This window comes from Pleuronectes platessa, chromosome 20 (genome assembly GCF_947347685.1).
Source record: "Pleuronectes platessa chromosome 20, fPlePla1.1, whole genome shotgun sequence".
Lineage (NCBI taxonomy): Eukaryota > Metazoa > Chordata > Actinopteri > Pleuronectiformes > Pleuronectidae > Pleuronectes > Pleuronectes platessa.
The window spans coordinates 8,860,409-8,879,712 of NC_070645.1; the positions used below are offsets into that span (position 1 = coordinate 8,860,409).

The 19,304-nt window shown below is 42.7% G+C and overlaps 1 protein-coding gene across 4 annotated transcripts in view; it reads left to right on the forward strand.

The window, feature by feature from the left end:
* sulf1 (sulfatase 1) overlaps positions 1-19,304 on the forward strand; it is a 62,837-nt gene that overhangs the window by 17,658 nt on the left and 25,875 nt on the right. The window contains exon 2 of one of the 4 annotated variants that reach the window (XM_053412852.1): positions 11,846-12,078. The gene's annotated coding sequence lies outside the window, so the exon portion shown is untranslated. Of the gene's footprint in view, positions 1-11,679; positions 12,079-19,304 lie in introns of those variants that run through there. The other 3 variants (XM_053412855.1, XM_053412851.1, XM_053412853.1) reach the window with 3 other exon arrangements.

Genomic DNA, 19,304 nt, shown 5'->3' on the forward strand with positions numbered 1-19,304 from the left:
GTATTGGCTGTACCATTTTATCTGCCTCTGCTGTCAGCGTGACAAAACACCAAGATTGCATCTGCAACAGCTTGATTGGGTCATATATCTCCACTCAGTCTCATGAGCAAACAGTCTTTTTCCAGGACTGTGAACAAATCACAAAATAGGAGAAAGGCTGCCTCAGGGTTTGGTTCACACAGTACTGAAAGGCTGCTATCTGATAACCTCCTCCTATCCAATGAATGGCCAGAACAAACTTGCCAATAATGATTGGTATGTGTTTAAGACTGAGCCCAGAGCTGATGCTGTTGTCTGACGAAAAACTGCTGCAGATAGTCCCTGCACCACATTTTCAAAGATTAGGCTTGAACTCTTTCATACCGTCTCCTTATTAAAGAGAAACTGCCCGGTCTTTCTTTTTTCCACTGATGAGGCCCACTTTTAGTGTGGATTAGAGGAACATTGTGAGGATTGCTGCTGAGTTGCTCTGTTGCTAACATTAAGGGGATGTGGGGCTTTAATACTTCAATATGTCCTGCATTAAGTCTGAGCGTGTTTGCCCCCCTCGGGGAGTGAGATGTGTGAGGAGATAGCGAATTTTTCTTCAAGCTCAAGTTTTTAAGTACCTGTTTGGCATTGCTGTGTGTTTGGGGAGCAAATCGACTGATATATTGTTTTTATTAGGAGATTCTTTAAAATCAGTTCAAACTGTATTCAATTACTCAAAAGTGGGAGGTGACACGTGGTAAAATGAGAGATGGTTTTTGTATTAAAACAACTGAGGAAAAGGTGAGTGAGTGGAAAGCAGTAGCAGAGTTCTTTCCTCCTGCTAATAATGGAATGGCCACTCTTGACTCACTGTACACTATTTCATCACAGACGGACTGCCAGGAGGGACGATGGGCCCTCCCACTAATAAACAATGACAGGGGTCGACCCGCCTTTGGTAGTACCATAGGGTAGTGTGTGTGTGTGGGTGTGTGTGTGTGTGTGTGTGGGTGTGTGTCCATGCACTTGCATCTGTGTGTTCCCCTGCTTTTTGTTTTGTGGTCTGGGCAAACCCAACTTGGCACTGTTTGAACGGGGCGGGATAAAGACTCATACATTTTAATATATTGCCCCCATGTCAAGCAAGAAAGAGCAAACACAATGCCGCAGGGGGAGAAGCCATTTGGTAATGAGAATCAGCTTCAGAGGGACTATTTTAAAAAGAGACTGCTGCCATGTATTTGTGTATACAGAACTAAATGTGGACGACAATAGGGTTGCCCATGAGCCCTAATGTGTTCTTTAACTGTGACCTAAAAGAACAAATGGACATCTGGAGCAACAAAGGCCAGCAAAGTCTTATTGAGTGTCCTTTATAACACATTTTACAGTTTATTTTTATTTTTGCCTATACATTATACCGGTTATTAATACAAATGATAGAAAATCACCCATATTCAGTCCTCTTGCCGGACTATTTAATCCTGACCTATGGGCTCCTCATCAGTCTCCACTTCACCAGATTGTGGTATACATGACTTCTCTCAGAGGATTCTTTTAAGACAACAGCGGTTTAGTAGACTCTATGTGTCATTCCCTTCTAATCCCAGATCTCTGACTCCTCCAGCTCTGGTCAAAGGTCATGTGCCCACCCTACAGCATGGACTGCATACAATGCATTCAGGGTCAGTTTATCTCAAAGCCACAACGTGACATGCTTAGGCAGAGCGGGACTTTTCCTCCACGTCTTGTCGTGGAACAAGTAATGCCGCAAAGCCACTACAATGTTGAGGGATTATCAATTTTATTGTGGGCCTTTATTTGTTCTATTTATAGCAGTAAATAGTGACTTTTCTGCCCCTTTCCAGATGGCTTCATGGCTAAAGCTTGCATGCCCTTGACAATTGACTCTAAAAGTTTGGCTTGAGTTCAGCACACTGGCACCACACATGCACATCTCGGCCAAACACTATTTGCCTGCTGTGTGCCTGTTAGCTATTTAAAGTATAGTGGCCTTGTCAGTCAAATGCAGTGCAAAAAGACCTCAGTTTTAAGTGTTTTATGTTCTGGGATCTTTTTATGAAATCTTCATTGTGGTCGCAGTGACATTGAAGCGAAAGCCCTTTGACTTCCTGTTGTTCTACTTTTGCGGTGCCAGCAGCCTCATTTTCTTTGACTTGGATATAAAGCTTGAGGTTGTGATTTTTATTTGGCCACTGATGCGAGAGGACCAACTTGCTGTTTGACATGGAGTGCTATTGTGTAATGCCATTACCGAAGAAGCCAAGAGCAGGGGGTTCATATGGCAAACTTGACGTGATGTGGAAAGTGCAAAGAGCACATTTAATAAGCGATTTCTCTTACACTTTTTGACATACATATTTGTGGTTAAGCCGTAAGTGTTCATCTATAATTGGGTTCAAACATCTTCCCAAAACAGAATAACTCAACCTGATTTATATTAGGTGTACAGTTTGCGGCTACATTGTACATCTGCTTGGAAAAGGCTTAAAACAGCCTTGAACTCTTCAGCAGCATATGATTCCACTCAACCCATCGCTGTAACACCTCAGATGTGTAACATAGTTGTCTTCCTATCTACACTTTACATGACAGTTATTCCCCTGGAGTGGAAACCATTCAGTTAGATGGTGCTCTATCAGTTTCATGATCCTTGCCCGGCAGGACAGAATAAATGGCCACTTTTTCCGAAAACAGAGCAAAACAACCACAACATGTTTTCAAATAATGTGGTTTATGGACTTGACAGAAAGAGATGAATGGGCTCCTCGGAAGTTTTACTTATTTTTTTGCTGAGTCCAGTTGTTGCTGGTCAGGGATTTCCAATTCATTTCAGCCTTGAGCATCATATTAGAAGAGTCTTTATTAGCTTTTGTAAAACTGTCAGTTTATATCACCCATTCTCTTTACTTATTTACCTGGATGGGAAAGGGCAAGTGCAGGATACTCTCTCACATGTTTTGGATTCCCAAAAGCATGTTTATCTAAGCTATCGGCTGTAATATTTATGACTGTTATTAATTCAATGAGCGTGCAGTTTTGATTTCCCCATCAGCCCAAGTGGTGTACAATATGTGGCAAGGGGTCCATAAAGCCTTCAGCATGTTTTATCCCTTTCTCTCTTACGTGTATGGTTTCAGCATGTCCGACACCAAGCTAAACACATTCATCAGCATATGAAACGAGACGGTATTTTTCCACTTTTTCAGGAATTCAAAATGAACCCTCGTACCGAGTTCAGCTGCAGGATTGTTAAGTTCAACGGCTGAATTAGAAATGTGAGATTTCTAAACATATCTTGTTTAGTCTCTGTTAGGTCTATTAAAACATGTCTGTGGGTTAGTAAGCCAGTAGATATACGAAAAGCTTTATTATCGTTTTTCCTTCCTGCACAAAAACAGTCGCTCATTGTTGGGTATAAGAAGCTGGACATGTACCGTTATGATAAAAATCCCTCTACCTCCCACTTGACTTTATCCTACTCGGCACCAGGTTGATCATGAAAGTCTTCAGTCATTTCGTTACAGATGTTCCGTGGATCTCTTTGCCATCTGGGCCCAGACAGGAACAGGAAATGAAGAATGAGGAATTAAGAGGGATTCCCTTTAGGATATGAAAGCTTGTGGGGGAAAAAGTAAAGAAAAACTGAGCGGCCTGCACAAATTAGAGTACTTTCCCTTTGCTTTTTCATACCGTCTTTTCTGCTTCTTCCTGCTCTTCTCCTAAGGCTGTGAGATAATTCACTCATTTAATATTTAATATTCTCATAAAGAAAGTAGTTACGCAAGTAGTAAATCAGTTTTTTATATTTACCTTTTCATCTAAAGTTATCTCACAAATGCTTACATAGAAATTCATAATGAAAGAAAGATTTGTGTGTACACAGGAGACTTTTTTGTGACTGAAATATTCAAAAGATGATGATCATTTGCTTCTTTTTGGCCTTGTCATTGTGGCTGACATTCCATGCCTCAAGAATGAAGATAAGTGCTTACTCAGAAGATATTCTGAATTCCTCCAGTGTTTTTCTCCCCTTTTCTCCCCTGTAATGTATTTTTTCTTTGCTGCAGTGCAATCACCGAAACAACAATGTATCTGTGGCAACTTAATGATGAGACCTCATAGATTATATTATGTGGGTCCTTGCCTACATTCAATATCCCACACTGTCACATACTGTAGCTTATGTAACCACATTTGTGTTTCCCATCTCTTATTTCTCTCGCTTTTGTCACTGTTCTCTTTGTTTGTGATTATGATGCCAGTTATAGAGCGCTACCCAGAACTGCACCATCTCCTCTCATGCATATTCAAGCACGTGTGCACTCACACTGTGAGAGGCAGCTTGGCTCCCGGTCAAGGCATCTCTGCTAAAGACCGGTCCTGGACAAGAGAGCTGATCTCCAGCCAAGCAGGACAGTTACAAAGTGGAGCACGGGAGGCCCCGCCATGTTTGCTGAGATCTAAAGCCTCTTTCTCTAAAGCTTTCTTTGCGTTTTGTTCACTGCGGCAACTGAACAGTACACAGCCAAGCCTCACCCTCTTCGTGTCCATATTCTTTTCACTTTGCACTGTCTCTGACTCGGACGCTTTCTGACAGTTGATTCAATTCCTGTGTAGTAAAGGAAATGATGTTCTTAATTGGATTATTTGGTGCTTTCTTCAAATGAGTGCTCACCCACCCACACGGCTCCACGCTCTTAGTTCTTCCCTGCCATTGGGCTGTCCGGCACATGTTTCCAGACTCGACACTTTGCAGGATGAGCATGAAATGGGAACCTGACTGTGTGCTGCAGTTTAATCTATCAAGTCATAGTAATTATGTAATAGCAATTTAGTAATGAACATAATGACATATTCATGATGTTGGAAGCTATATCTATACTCACTGAGTTACAGAATATTCTTTAAATCAAGGCAACCATCCTACTAGGGAATTTAAATGGAAAAAAATATTATTGTCTTGTTGCTTTGTCTTTTTCACTCTCACACATACACACGAAACAATGTGAAAACTGAAACCTGATATGAGGCATGAAAACAGGTCTAGCTGTCAGACATCTCTGCCGGCCATCACCTTCAGCGTGCTACTTGGCCCAGATTTGTAGAGACACAATGATATTCAAACGCACACAGGCATCACTGGAATTTGCACCTGTTGGAGACCTGGCTCCTGCGGCCTTCATTCCTGAAAGCTGTCCCTCTGGCTCCTTTTGTGGGATCTTTTGGAATCTAAGGCAAATTTTGAAATAAATATTGAAAATAGCTTAAGCAACAGTGAGAGTTGAAATTGGTTAAATGCCTAGTGGCCTGATGGTAAAAAGAGGCAGGATGAGGGAGATGGGGAGGGTCCTGCTCTTTTACCTATTCTCATACAAATAATCGCTTCTGTTGTGTGCATCATTAGCGTCCTAGTGCTTGAACAGTAGTGTAATATTGAGCTGTTCATGTTACTGATTTTCTCCGAGCGAGAGGAAGTCCAGGACACTGATTAAAAGGCCTCCTCTCCCACCCTGCGTGCAAATCACACAGAGCCACAGTGCCTTCGTTTGCCTTGAAACCCAACAAACACCCTGTTAAAAAGCCACAGCCACATCCCTGTCTTTTCATCATAGTAGTCGTAGTTCCCATGGTAGCCTACTGTTTGCATTTGAAAAGAATATATTTTGTAATTTTATTTATTAACTCGTATTTGTCAAGTCCTGAAATATAAGATAATTTCAATTTCAAACCAACATATCTGTAAAAATAAAAAACTTTAAGGCACTGTTGATAAATTCATAAAGTCTTCCTCAGTCTAATAATGGTGGGAAAACAAACTCTGACTTAGTTTGGTGGTGGCCATTTAGAGCAGCACTGCCCATTAAGCCACTATATGTTAACATGCTCTGTTTGCTGTACCCGGATCTCCCTTGTACATTCTGCTGACAAATGAAATTCTGTCCTTATCATGGCTTGGGGCAAGTTAAGGCCTCCTTGGGGATAATTGAACGGCCTATCTGCCCTACGCAAATCCTAATTCTCCCTCTCAACAGGTCCCTGCCGACATGCTTTATGGGATTATTTCCAACCAGGCATATTGAACGTTGAAGCATGCATAGGCCCTCCTTCCCACATCTCCCCCCCTTCTCCTTGTTCCTGCCTTTCACCTTCTCGCCTGAGAGGATTAGCAACTCGGGCTTCCGGAAACGGAGCACCACTTGGTGAGGATGTGACTTCCAAAAGCTCCTCAGTGACAGGAAGGAGCTGGACACTGGCTTTACAACAATTACTTCATTCTCTCAATGTCTTTTCAGGGTCAACGTTTTTTTAAAGTTAACAAAGAGTTGGCCTGATTTTCTGAGAAAATATCTGTAAACAAACACTTTTAGTGGAGATTTTTGTTCTGCTACCCAGGAGACTAAGTGGAGTCTGTGGAGTCAGAGGGTATGAAAGGAAATGATTATTTGTTGAATGCATTATTGTTTGGTGGTGTGGAGACTTTTGGCTGCAGGGAAACTCTACTCGAGGGGTCAATGATATGCTTTACCACTGCCTTTTTTCCTTTATCTGTAATAAATGTTTTTGGAAGCGAAAGCACATTCTTCGTAGGAACAAAAATATATCCACGGCTTTTTGAAAGTTCAACAGCAGGGTTCATATTCAGGTGGGGCTCAGTCCTATTTGATACTGAACAAGACTCAGTCATAAACAAAGTTTGTGTCCAAAATCACAGCCCTTCTCAGTTTTTGTTCGACATCTCCAGAAGTGTGAATGAGTAATCTGACAACAGATTCATGCGGTTTCAGATAACACAAGTGTACCTACAGATGGGTGACAAATGAGAGGAAAACTCTGAAAAGAATGTGGAGAGACAGGATGACAATACCCCCATTCATTGAGCCTGAGGAGCCACTAATCAGTTTAAGGATGAAAATTATGCTAAACATATGCTATGACATTTGCAATCAAAGGATATCAACCCATCCAAACACCTAAGGAAGATTCGTGTTTGGCAACACTTTATGCGCCTAACAAATAAAGTACTTCTCACAGGAGAGGCACAAATTGATTTTATGACAAGGTTATTGCAACCATTCTTTCTTATCTTTCTAACACCCATTTTAATGTTTCTCTCATTTGTACTGTTCTTCTGTGATAAGACAACACAACATGTTTTGTGAATTCATATCAAAAAACTACAAGTAGAATTCAGTTGTATTGCAGTTGTGAAGGTCCCTGGGGCTTTGCCTGTGGAACCTGGTCACTACACCACTACCATTGTCTTTGCCTTCAGAATGTCTTTCATCTTATTACTTGGACCCAGGGAAAGCGATCGGTATCTCCCCGCTCTATCTATCTCATATCTTCATGGCTTACAGCACTAGTTCCCAGCCATTTACCCTTTTACTGGACCTCAGGGCTTTCCCAAATCATTTCCGTCATCCTGTGATTCAACAGATCAGTGGAATGATAGGATTGGTTTCTCCCTCACTATCTGTTCCCAAGAGGTTCTTGGAAGGTCTTAATCCTGCTTTAAAATGGCTCCCTGGGTGGTCTATCAGATTTTTACAGGATTTACTCTGTTAACTATCAATGATTTGTACATAAAAAATATTTAAAATTTGGAAAAGCAAATTAATAAAAAAGTCTTATCATTCTATTCAAGACAGTTTAAATAATTTAAAGTTGGATTTTAAGGTCAATGGCTTCAAAATGTATTGGGCCCCCATTTGCCACACTGTGTAAAGGCCTGATCAGTAAGGGTGCCTGTGTATTTGTTAGCATGTCTGGCAGCTAGTCAGAGCCAAGGAATCATAGTCTGTGCTGACACTTGTTATTGGGAAATCTGGATGCACTTACCTTTATTCATGCCAAGAATTATCCAACAAAGGCTACATTCCTTCTGGACTACATACATGAATGTGGAAGCGGTAAAACCTGTCTTTTGATATTTTGTTTGGAAATCAGACTTACAATTTATGTCAGATCAAAAGTGATCAGCAGAAGGATCAAGTCAACTGTAGTTTGGGGAAACTGGTATTAGAAAATGTGTGATTGTGACATAAAAGCATTGTGGCTTATGGAAACTATTGTTTTCAATGAAGGACAGTCACTACTGCTTTTGGTAATGAGGAAATAATAAACGTTTTTACTGTGTTAACATATGACATTTTGTTGGTGGAAGGCACTGGGATTAGATAAAGTTTTTCAAACACAAAAATATCTTCAACTTCTCTCAAGTTTGGCTCTCACATTCTTTACTCCGATGGTCGGTGGCCACAGTTCACCGTCACTGTAAATATCTGCCATAGAGGTCAAACTACATCTGGCATCTGACTGAAGTCTGTTCGCTGATGTCATTATGAACAGGCCCCTAAATCCTATTATCATTACCGAACATTTGATCTCGGGTTGCTCTTAATGACTTCATTATGTGTTAGTGTACCTCCTTTGTCTCCAGCACTACTTGGTAAATGCTTGATTGTGGGTTTTCAAGAATAGGTGTCAGGCTTGATGTTTATTGTAGCAATGACTGGCCACCCTTTAGGTTAAAAAACCCAATTGGTATACTGTGTTTTTCAAATGTTTGTTTTTTTACCTGTAAATTTGATACTATAATTTTACAAATCACATATACATCCTCATAAATTACTCTAATTGTGAGGTTAGTAGCTCAGTTGAGCTTTTAATAAACTAGTTAATTCCACAGTAGCTGCAATTGCTATGTTTCTGCCATATTTTCTCTAGAGATTCATCAAGTTCCTCTCTCGTAACTGATTTATGCTTAATCCAAGTACATAGCATAGCACTTTAATGCCTACTCGCGAAAACGTGACATTCCTTTAAAACTGGCTAAAATAAAACAGTTATTTTGTTGGGATTTGACAGTTGGCTCTATCCAGGATACGGTCCCAGATGCTGTCATGCATGTCGGCACGCATGTGTGGTTTTCATGCGTGTCCCTTGAAACAAGGGCACATGCATGTCACAGCAGGAGGGTGGCGTGAGCTCCCTTCACATGCATGTTCAGCTGTCACTCAACTACAAAGGCCTGTCTTCCTCTCTTCCTCACTTTTCTTTGCTTGTATTTTTGTACTTCTGTCTCCACTCTGTCCTCCCTCCTCCTGCCTTGCGTTTCTCCTCCAGGACCGGTACATTCATGACCAACTGCGCTAGTGTTTCGCTTTTCTGTGGTATCCTAGTCATCAGCTGTGCCTTTCTGGCATGAACTTTAGATGACACTGATTCAACTCACTGAAGAATGTAGGAACCTGTGAAGCAGCAGGACCTAAGCAAATGTAGTTTGGTCCTGCAAAGTGTAGGAAGTACCTTGCTTTGGTCTTATAAATGTCTATATAGCCCAGAGCCCCTACTATATGGCCTGGTAGCAGCCATGTGCATGGTTTTTAAAATGGTGTTTAGCAAAAGACAATGCCCTTTACCCCCCCAGGTTGCCTTCTTCCACATCATTGAGATATCCCCCAGCTTCAACTCTAGCGCTCTATACTAGCACAGAGGCAGGATCACAGCTATGACACCCCTGTGTATCTCATTCAGCTATAGAGAATGGGGCTAGTGAACCGAGTAGCCCCCAACATTGGCCTCTGCTTGCACCTGCAGGCCCAGCTGATGGCCGGAGAGCTGGAAGGAAGAGGGGGGAAGTTAATGTGAGAGGAGACTTGGATTCAGTTTAAGAGTATAACTTGGATAAGACATTTTTGCATTAAATATCCATCCAGATAAGCCGAGTGAAAACTTTGTGAAATTAGGATCGGGAGAAGGAGGGCCATTGGGAGTTAGCAGAGAACCACTGCCCCCCCCGCAGGTCATTCAGTCATTCATAAGATGAGGCCATTTTATAGACCTCCCTCTACCCTTGCTTTTGTTGCTGTTGTGTTCATCAGCGGAAGTGAAAATGGAGATTAAGGATGGTCATGGAAAATCAGTCTGTTCTATGTGGGTCCTACTCGCTGTTTTCCACACAGAAACTCAGACTGATAACCTTTGCCGCCTGCACGGATTTATGATGTTTACAGATGTGCTCAACTCTTGAAAAAAACAGCCCCTCTGCTCCAGTGGGGCAGCCATCTTTAATCCAGTAAAGAGCACAGGGATTTGGTCGCCCCTGGCCTGCCTGAAGGTCCTTTGGAAACCTCTCGGCCGTGAGAATGGGGACTGGGTTTGGAGGTGTGGGTTGGGGTTTGTGTAGCCATGCAGGAGGGGCTGGGGACAGTCTTTGTGAATTTAGTTAATCTAATTTGAGCTCTTTCCCCCAAAGGCCCTTTCTTTCCCTCACCACTGCCCCTGTTTCAAACATCAGTCCAAGCAGGGGAAAGTTTCACGTGTCTGTGGTGAAAATAGGCTTTGTTAAGTTTAATCCAATATCCTGATATCTAAACCTAAGGGGAATGTAACTGGGAGCATCCACTGAAAATGGAAACGGCTAAAATGGAAGGCTGATAGACATGGACAATTTAACATCACAACATGTATTTATGACTTCATTCTCAGGTCCATGCTAACTTCAGGATACAGTAAATTGGGTAAAAGATGGTGTGATTTAAAAAGTTTGCAAGAGAACATTATAAGTTTGTATGGACAAAAAGAACTCTTGATTAAGGGTCTTGTTTTGAACTTAATGGGTTTCATCAAAGAACATCTTAAACAGACGCCAGGGTGTTGATGCTGCTTATAGAATGTAAATGTCCCACTTAGAAGTCTTTCTTTGCTTTTTCACACCTCTGATTAAATCACTGTGATGCTGTCGGCTATCAAACGGGTATTAACTCATTAGGTTTTCCTTTTGAAGTTGCCTCTGAATATCATCAGGGTCTCGTAATCCTTTTTTAATGGATCAGCAAGTCAGAGAGTGCTTCAACAAAATGATTAATGGGACAGCCTTTCTCACCTAATGTCCCTTGTGTTTGCATGAATGGGCAAAGAATTGGTTGATTCTTTTAGGAAATGCGGCAGTAATGACGTTATTGTTCAGACTCTGATAATAACCAGTAGATGTTTGCTTTATCAATCTGCTGCCATCTAGCCGTAAACCCATAACCCCTCTTATCTTTACTTCTTCTTCCTTACTCCCGATAGCACGCTCTTTCCTTAGCTTTGTAATTTTAGTGTGTTCCCCTCTGCCCTCTCTTTTAACTTAAGGCAATAGGTGGTGAAGGGCAGGAATGCAGCCGTGGGACTGTAAGGATTTATCACACTAAGGTGTGAGGGCTGCTGCCTGTGCTTCTGTGCCTGCAGATGTAACAGTTTAGTGCCAAGAGGCATTCCCACCATGGAGCCAATACAGAATTTTATTGCTTTTTAAGTTTTATCTTTAGACCACATACTCTGGCCATAGGGAGAGGAATGGGAGGGAGAGGGGTCAGGGACATGGGGTAAAGAAGATTGTGCGTGCATGTTTTTTTTTCTCTGTGAGACTTGTCCAGTAACATTACCAGAAAAGTAACATAAAGAAAAGAAAAGTTTATCTCAATCTTTTTTCTTTTCTGTCTCAGTGTTTCCCACTTCTTCAACAAGCGCTCTCTCTCCGTCTCTCTCCACTCCTGCTCTCTCTCTCTCTCTCTCTCTCTCTCCCCTCCCATTCCTCTTCACTCCACTCCTCTCTCTCTCCCTGTCCCTTCCTCCTCCTTTGCCTCTCAGGTTACGATGACTGGGGGTTTTCTTGCTTCCATCTCGTAGAGTGTGTGTGTGTGTGTGTGTGTGACTGTGTGTGTGTCTCCCTCTGCGCTGAGCTGTGTCCTTGTCCCTGCCTCCTGGCAGCAAGGAGCCACCCAGCAGCCGGTCTGTGATTGGGCAGGGGAGTGGGGTTCTTGACACAGCGCGGTGCTGACTGCTCTGGGACGTGTTTCAACAGATGGTCGAGGTTAGAGAGTGTCATCACATTGGAGAGAGGATTAGAAGAGAGAGGTTGTCTTCCAGGAGCTGTGTGGTCCCCCCCTACTCTTCAACCCCAAAGATCCCAGCACGAAGACACAAACCCCTCTATGAGCAGAGGGAGACCCGGTGAAGAACCGTGAGAAGAAAACTCAGAGAGGAATCCTCGCCTTGCCTCTCACTCAGACAGTTCTCTGCTCTGCTGCCTCTCAGGTAATTCACAACTTTATCTAAAAAAAAATTAGTCTGTCTGTTTTTCTGTTTTTGCATTGTCAGTCTATTCAGTTAGCAAAACATTTGTAATACAGCTCACAGTCAGGAGTCTCTAAGAAGGGATTTGTAGAGGTGCTGTTTTTGCAGTGAAACTGTGCTGCCTGTACAGCAGCTCTGTGTGTGTGCAGGACTTCATAGTTTCCCCCTGAATGACAGGAATTCCCTCCGTCGCAAATTCTTCCGTGTCAGGGGATTAGAAGGCAGCACATTCCATTAATGTCATTTTTTCCCCAATCCATAAGCACCCATCTGTTAATTCATTGTTCAATTCAAAGTCAGAGGTACCTCCTGGTGGTTTGAAAAAGCCTGCTGTCACTAAGAAATGTATGCTGTATTAATAACTCTGTCAGTGGGGGAAACTTTTATTTATATACAAGTTTTTCAGGTGTTTCCTGAATCCATCACTTATTTGATCAAAAAACGTTGCTGAAAATAAACTGCTTTCTTCCTACCTCTGTCAGTTCTCACGATGGGACATTAAATTCCCTTTTTTCCCCAAAACTCAGTGTGACATTTAACATTCCCCTCACTCCAGCTCAGATAAGTTTTTTCATAAATCTTATTCAGAGTGCACTCCTGGCAGATCGTGTCAGTCTACACTAAATAGATGAGCTGCTGAAGAGCGCTTTCCGGACAAACTGTCAGAGCGAACCAGAGACGCAGAGACTCAGGGAATGTACACCTCACTTCAGCTATTCAACTCAAGTCAAGTGAGAAGGAAACTTGCCGGTGGAGTGGGAATATGATGTATAGTATTTATACCTAGCTCCAGGCACTGTGTGTGTGTATATGTGTGTGTGTGTGTGTGAGGTGTTGGCAAATGGAGATTATGCAGCTGTGGAAGGCTTGCGTGGACAGCAGCCGGGCTGAGAGGAGAGGAGGTTGTATGGGTGAAAGCTGCTGTTGTGTGACTTGGTGTTTACCTTGGTAAACCAGTCGTAGCTACACTTCCTGCTTGTTACTTGAAGCATTTAACACAGCCACCAATTGGCTGTGGTGACCGCTGCTTTATTGCTGGTGGAAGTTGTACAATAAGAGATCGATCAAGGAAACAGTTGGCTTTGTATTTCTTTTTAAGGGACATCCTGCCAAAGTTTCAACCTTTGTCAAAATTATTGAGTGAAGTTTTGATTTATTAGGGATTTCTTTTTCTTGGTTCGAAATAAAAATTCTCTAAAAGACTAAATGCTGTAGCTGACAATATTTTTTTACTTACCGTTGAAAGTAAAACATTTCTGCCAGTAGGCTTGAATTTAACAGTCTATTAATATATTAATTAGTTTCAACAAAGTGAGTCCTCCCTGTTCTTCTGTCTAGATTTATTTATCGTTCTGCCTAAGTTTACCTAAATGAAAAAAAATTATACTGTGGTCTGTTCAAAGTTGATTCCTTTACCAGGCAAAGTTATTATAAAAAAATTACGGACTTCCCATATCAATACTGACGGTGTCATCTTGTGTTTCTGACTAAGGAGGCTAGAGAAAGATAAATAACCCTTATTTCGAACTTTCCACATTGACGAGCCTGCTCCATAAATCATCCCTCACTTGAGTCTCACCCAGCAGCGTTTAGATTGACTTTCTGATTACCCTACCCAGAGCGCAGCGAAGCAGCTTTGGGGCGTTTAAAAAAACGCAGCACTGACTGCCAGTTCAGAGAAAAGAGAAGAGGGATCCTTTAAACAGTTTAGCTTCACTGTGCCACAAACAAGAGCATGAGCAGCTGCTGCAAATAATTAGGTTCTAGGGGGGGAAGACGCTTGCCAAGACAAACGTTGTTCCAGTAGCGGCGCTGCCATCGTTCACATCTACTCTGTGTGTCGGTGTGGGTGAGAGAGAGAGAGAGCGTGGAAGCAATAAGACAAGTAATTTGTTCTTCTGATAAGTATGGTAAGTGGTAAAGTGTAAGGGGATAGAGCAGGCATTACCTATGGTTTTTTCATTCGTGGAAATGAGAGAGAAACGGTGTGTGTGTGTGTGTGTTTCAAGTCAGCTTTCTCATTCTTTCTTTCTCATTAACTACAAATATAAAAACCCACCAGATGAGTTTTGACAAGACTCTGCCGTCTCCTCCCCTAATAAGCACCACAACTTTATACCAGAGGAGTCAGATTGTTATCATGCTCCATTCTACCTTCTCACGTTGACCCGGCAGTGTCAAAAGTAACATCTATCATTAGCTTGAAAGCCCTGCAGATGACTTTCCATTCTTCTTTAAAAATAGGAAGACAATCGTGGCCGATAAAAAAGGAGTTAACGTTGAGTTGAATGGAGAAAAACTAGACCTAGAAGTGAGGTATCATGCATTGTCCAAACTGCCACGAACGTTTGATCAAATAGCACATAATCAGTCAAACTGGTTTATTATTTTATAAATGCGCTTACTGAATAAAAACATCTGTTCTAGACATTGCATTTTTTGGGGGGAAAATACGGAAAACAATGCTCTATAACTATAGTTTGTGTGTGTTCTCTTGTGTGCAAGCATGTACAGAAAAGGTTTCCTAAACCATCCTCTCCTCTGGCGCTTGTTTATCTCTTCAACTTAATGATAGTGTTCATCATACAAGCTTGATTGCATAGTAGCGCTGGAGTAGATTGCACAGTCCTATCACTGCAAATGGCCAGTATTTTAACAGTGAGCATTTGGCATGCTTTTATTTATGTGGAAGCGACAAAGGCTATCTTTAGATGAGTCAGCCACTTTCTCGGTTTCTTTGTTCTCCTCACTGATCAAACATTTCTTTTGAGTTTCTATGCACGCATACATGCCGGCCTTGAAGTGCCCTTGACTTCTTAGAACAAATCTCCTGGGAAATACCACATGCACATCTGGATGAGCACAGGCGCACACATCGTAGCTCAATTTTGGGGTATTTGGGATCTCACAATAGCACCCCCAAGTGTTTGTTCAGCCTCTCATTTGAGCAGGAAAGGTCAGGTCATGCAAACATCGCATTCAACTCATCATTGGTCGGAATTCCTGATGCCTTACGCTTTTGCATCTTGCATTCTTCCAGTTTGTCTTGAGTTTTTGCGTTGATGGCTAGTTAGAAAAAAATTACATTTTGTGAAGAACACTGGTCGCAGTGAATGATTCACAGAGCTTACAGCTAAGACTGACCCCTGACCAGGTCCCTTGTAATTTAGGACATTCGAATGAATGGAATGAGAGATGGGAGATGCTGTCAGGGGCTAGAACTGCACATAAATGAAAGATAAAAAGAAAGGAGGAAAGAGAGAGAGGATTTTTAATGCTTCTTTGTGATGTCCGGAGCTGCTTTTGTTCAGATGTCACTGCACATAGATGCAGCGCGGACTTAAGAGGGAGAAAGTGAAAGCAGGGTCAAGAGAGACACAAGAGAGGGGGAAGTGGAAGAGGGATGAAGCAGGAGAGGCCAAGATAAGAGAAAGGGAGGTGTGAACATGTGATAAAGAGGGGAGGAAAGTAGCAGTTTGAAGTGGAGGAAAATATCCAGAGATCTCTTCACGACCACAGGCTAGATCTTGTGCACACGTTCTCGGTTGTCACCCACACGTGTGCACATTTGCAACACATGGACACAAACATAATCTTCTTGCGGAGCAGGCATGTACAAAAGAGAAACACAGAGAAAACGTGTACATACACACATTATCCACAAGCTTAACCCCTCCATCGTCCACCCCCCAGAGAGCTGCACTGTCCCTGCTTTGTCATCTCTCTTGTCCAATAATCCCTTCCCCAGGGAGAAGCAATCTGTTTTAGATTTGAAAGAGAAAGGGCCCTGCCGGTATCACGTACAATTAAGCAGCCGTCAGAATGTGTCGGCGTAAGTTTGGAGGGAGAAGTGCTGCCACTGGGGGGTTGTCCCTTTCATCCGCCGCCTTTCCAGAATGGAGATAATAGGGTAGGAGGGTTGGAGGGATGGGAATGGATGTGGAGGGAGGGGGGCACAGAAGGAATGAATACTTTTCCTCACCCCTCCATCCCGCTCCACAGCTCTACTAATAGAAGCCAGCATGCATTTGTTTCAGCTCTTCTGCTCCCTTTCTTTCGCTCTCCCCTGGAGCGGGCAAACACATTCAGCCTCTGCCAGCACTCCCCTCCCCTGCCCGTGTGTGCATGCACAAGCGCTTAAATGTGTGGACTTGGCCATGTGCTACTGGTAGCCTCTGGTCCTGTTTGCCCTTACTCGAACAGCTTGACTTTGCCATGTGGAGACTGGAACTTTGGGCAGTTGTAGTATTAAGGGTTGAATAACTTTGTTTACACTGACGAGGTCCAGTATTGCACGTCGTGCATTATCTCTGCTTTGCTCTCCTTGAATTGCCTGTGGCTGATTTAGGCCGGTGAACATGTTGGGATGATGTATTGACTGCATTCCTTCAACGTTGGCTTGCACGTAAAGGAATGGAAGCACTTAGAAGGGTAAGCTTCCCGTTTTATGCTTTGTAAGCTAATTAGTCTTTCAGCAGATATCATTTTTAGGTATTTTACAATGCACTAAGATGTGGAATTTATACCAGGCAGGACAAAGTTAATTCAATTACAAATGACGTTACTGCATGCTTTGGAAAGCCACACACTGAGCCAGAGGCAACAGCACGGAGAGCTCCCTTGTGTACAAATTACAGGTTACGTGTCTGTCTGTGTTCAAGTCTGACTGATTCTTACTGTGACTGTTTGAGTCCATGACTCATGCACACACACAGAGCATATGATATCCAAATACACACGCATATGTGCCCACAGGCATTGACGGAGGGGAGTGCTGAACAGGCACAGGTGCAATCGGGACGAATGAGTTTTTATGAGTGGTATCATGTTGGTGTGTCACAGCCACGGAGAAGTTTGTTTATGGCGTCCAGGGTCACGCAGGCTGGTTCTCATGGTCTATCTTTGTCTACGGTTCCCAGAGAATATGCCTACACATGCTCCACATTTTAGGGGTGTTTGGTTTCATGCGCCAGCAGCAGCTCTACACTTAACTAGGTTTTGCTGACTGAGCTGCTACCATCTCACCCTGAGGAATCTACTTTTTTTTTTCTTCATTTTAATGATTGCCACTTGGAAGGGAGTTTGTTTATACTCACTTAAAGAAGAGGAGCTTCTAAATGTTTAGTGCTCATTGACTTTCCATTCCCTTTTATCAACATTTGATGCCTTTATGGATCAATAGACGGCACTGTTTCCATAGGATGAAGCATGTTCCAGGCAAGTGATTAGTGGCTAAAAGGAAAAAAGTCTTCAGTCTGGCCTTTGTAGCAACTGTGGCCCGGAACTCTTATCAGCTCAACCTAAACATTTACTGGCAACAGTAAATTTGTATATGTTCGGCCTAAAATTTAGTGTAGTGCACAGAGAAGCTTAATTCTTTCTAAAAAACGTGTTCCTACGTAAAAGTATCCCTCTTTTTCCTTTATGTCATTCTCCACGTTAAACAAGGAGCAAAATTCAAGTCACACTTCTCAAGTCAGTAGTCAGTGAACATTACAGCACTATTGAACTCTGTAAACTGCCGAACTTTAACAGAAAATAAATCCTTCAGACTCTCTCTTTCTTCCCTTCTTTCCCTCCTGCTCTAGCTCTTTCTCTGTGCCACCATACTGCTGATTTCATGGAAAAGAGGTCAATCTCTTTATTCTTGACAATTACCTCAGTGGAAACCCATTGAAGCAATTTGCCATAGCTCTCTTTTGTGGTAAAAGGAATAATTTATCTGGGGTATATTTGACGCGTCAATGAGACAAGAAAGCCACCCGTGAGTGAGCAATACGTTCTGCTCCCTCTAGCTCCGACAGTCTCTGGACTTTCTCTCGCCGCCTGATTGAGTGTTTCTGATGGGAGTGTGGGTTTTGACAAGGAGGCGGCTGGAGGAATATAAATGTGCTGTATTTTATTAATCTAAGACCATCTATCGCTAATGGTTTCCATTCATGGCTTGGAATAGATCTAACAAGAAACCTATTGCCTCACACTCATGCGATATAACTTTGGCTGCTGATCTTGGGATTGTGATGTTTTCATATCACACTATAAATCAGAGGATGGATTTTCCTTTCGTCAAACACCCCCCCTCCCCCCTTTCCTCACCCTCTTGAATGGTAAATCTGCTTTTCCTCTTTTACTTGAAAAGCAAGCCTCTTGTAAAAGCAGTACACATATTAAGAAAAAAATGTAGAATAACATTAAGGCTCATGTTTTTTAATGTGCACAAAATTTCGTAGTGACCATTATGATATTGAGTGCACGTGAGTGATGCCGCTGACACTGAGCCTCATTTGTCAAACTAGCAGAATGAGGCTTTTGCTCAGACATACAGAGCTCAACAAAAGGTGCCCATTGCTCAGGATATGAACATTTAAATACAGACCACCTTCGGGACCACACCACGCATGAACAACCCCATATACAAATAAATACAGGCAGCTTTCCCCATTCCTGAAATGACCTTATTTGTTTTTTTAATCATTTCCCTCTTGGTGTGGACAAAGCCCCCTCAAGCTTTCCAACTGGCCACCTGATGGCCCGCAAGCCATTCCCACTTTGAAGTCTGTTTGACCAGGATTCATTTAATTATACATTAAGATGCATCCATGATATTGATGGGGTGGCCTGGCAGCCTTGGCACTACAAAGGGTCTCTTACCAGGTCAGAGAGAAACACAAGTGGTTTGACTAATAGCCGTGAATGCAACTGCTCCAGGTTCGCATTTCAGTGAATTGAGGCCATTCTTCCTCATTAAAGTGGCCCGCGTTGTTCCCCAAACACACTGCATACCAATGGATGGGAATCATTTCTAGTTATAACATCTGAGGTTTGTTGCTGTAACATGGACAAAACAAAGAGTCTGGATCCAGGTAGAATGGTGTGTAGCCATAAACATGTTGGAACAAAGAGTCAGTGATCTCTTCGCACGGCCTTGCACTCGGTTCTCTCGCTGGAATTTAGTCATAGAACTTGGGCATTTTTGGTCAAACAAATCAGTGGCGTTAAGAGTCTGAAAACAGCAAGGTTTGAGCCCATTCCCAGTGCGCACCCGGAGCCAAGTGAGTGCACTGGGACAGAGCTCTCCTTCAGTGAGCCCAGTGTGGTCGACGGGTGGGTCTTGGTGGGCACAATCTGCTGCCCTTGGCCTGCTGGGGACAGCGGGCGCTGACACAGGCCCTCCTCAGTGTGAAAGG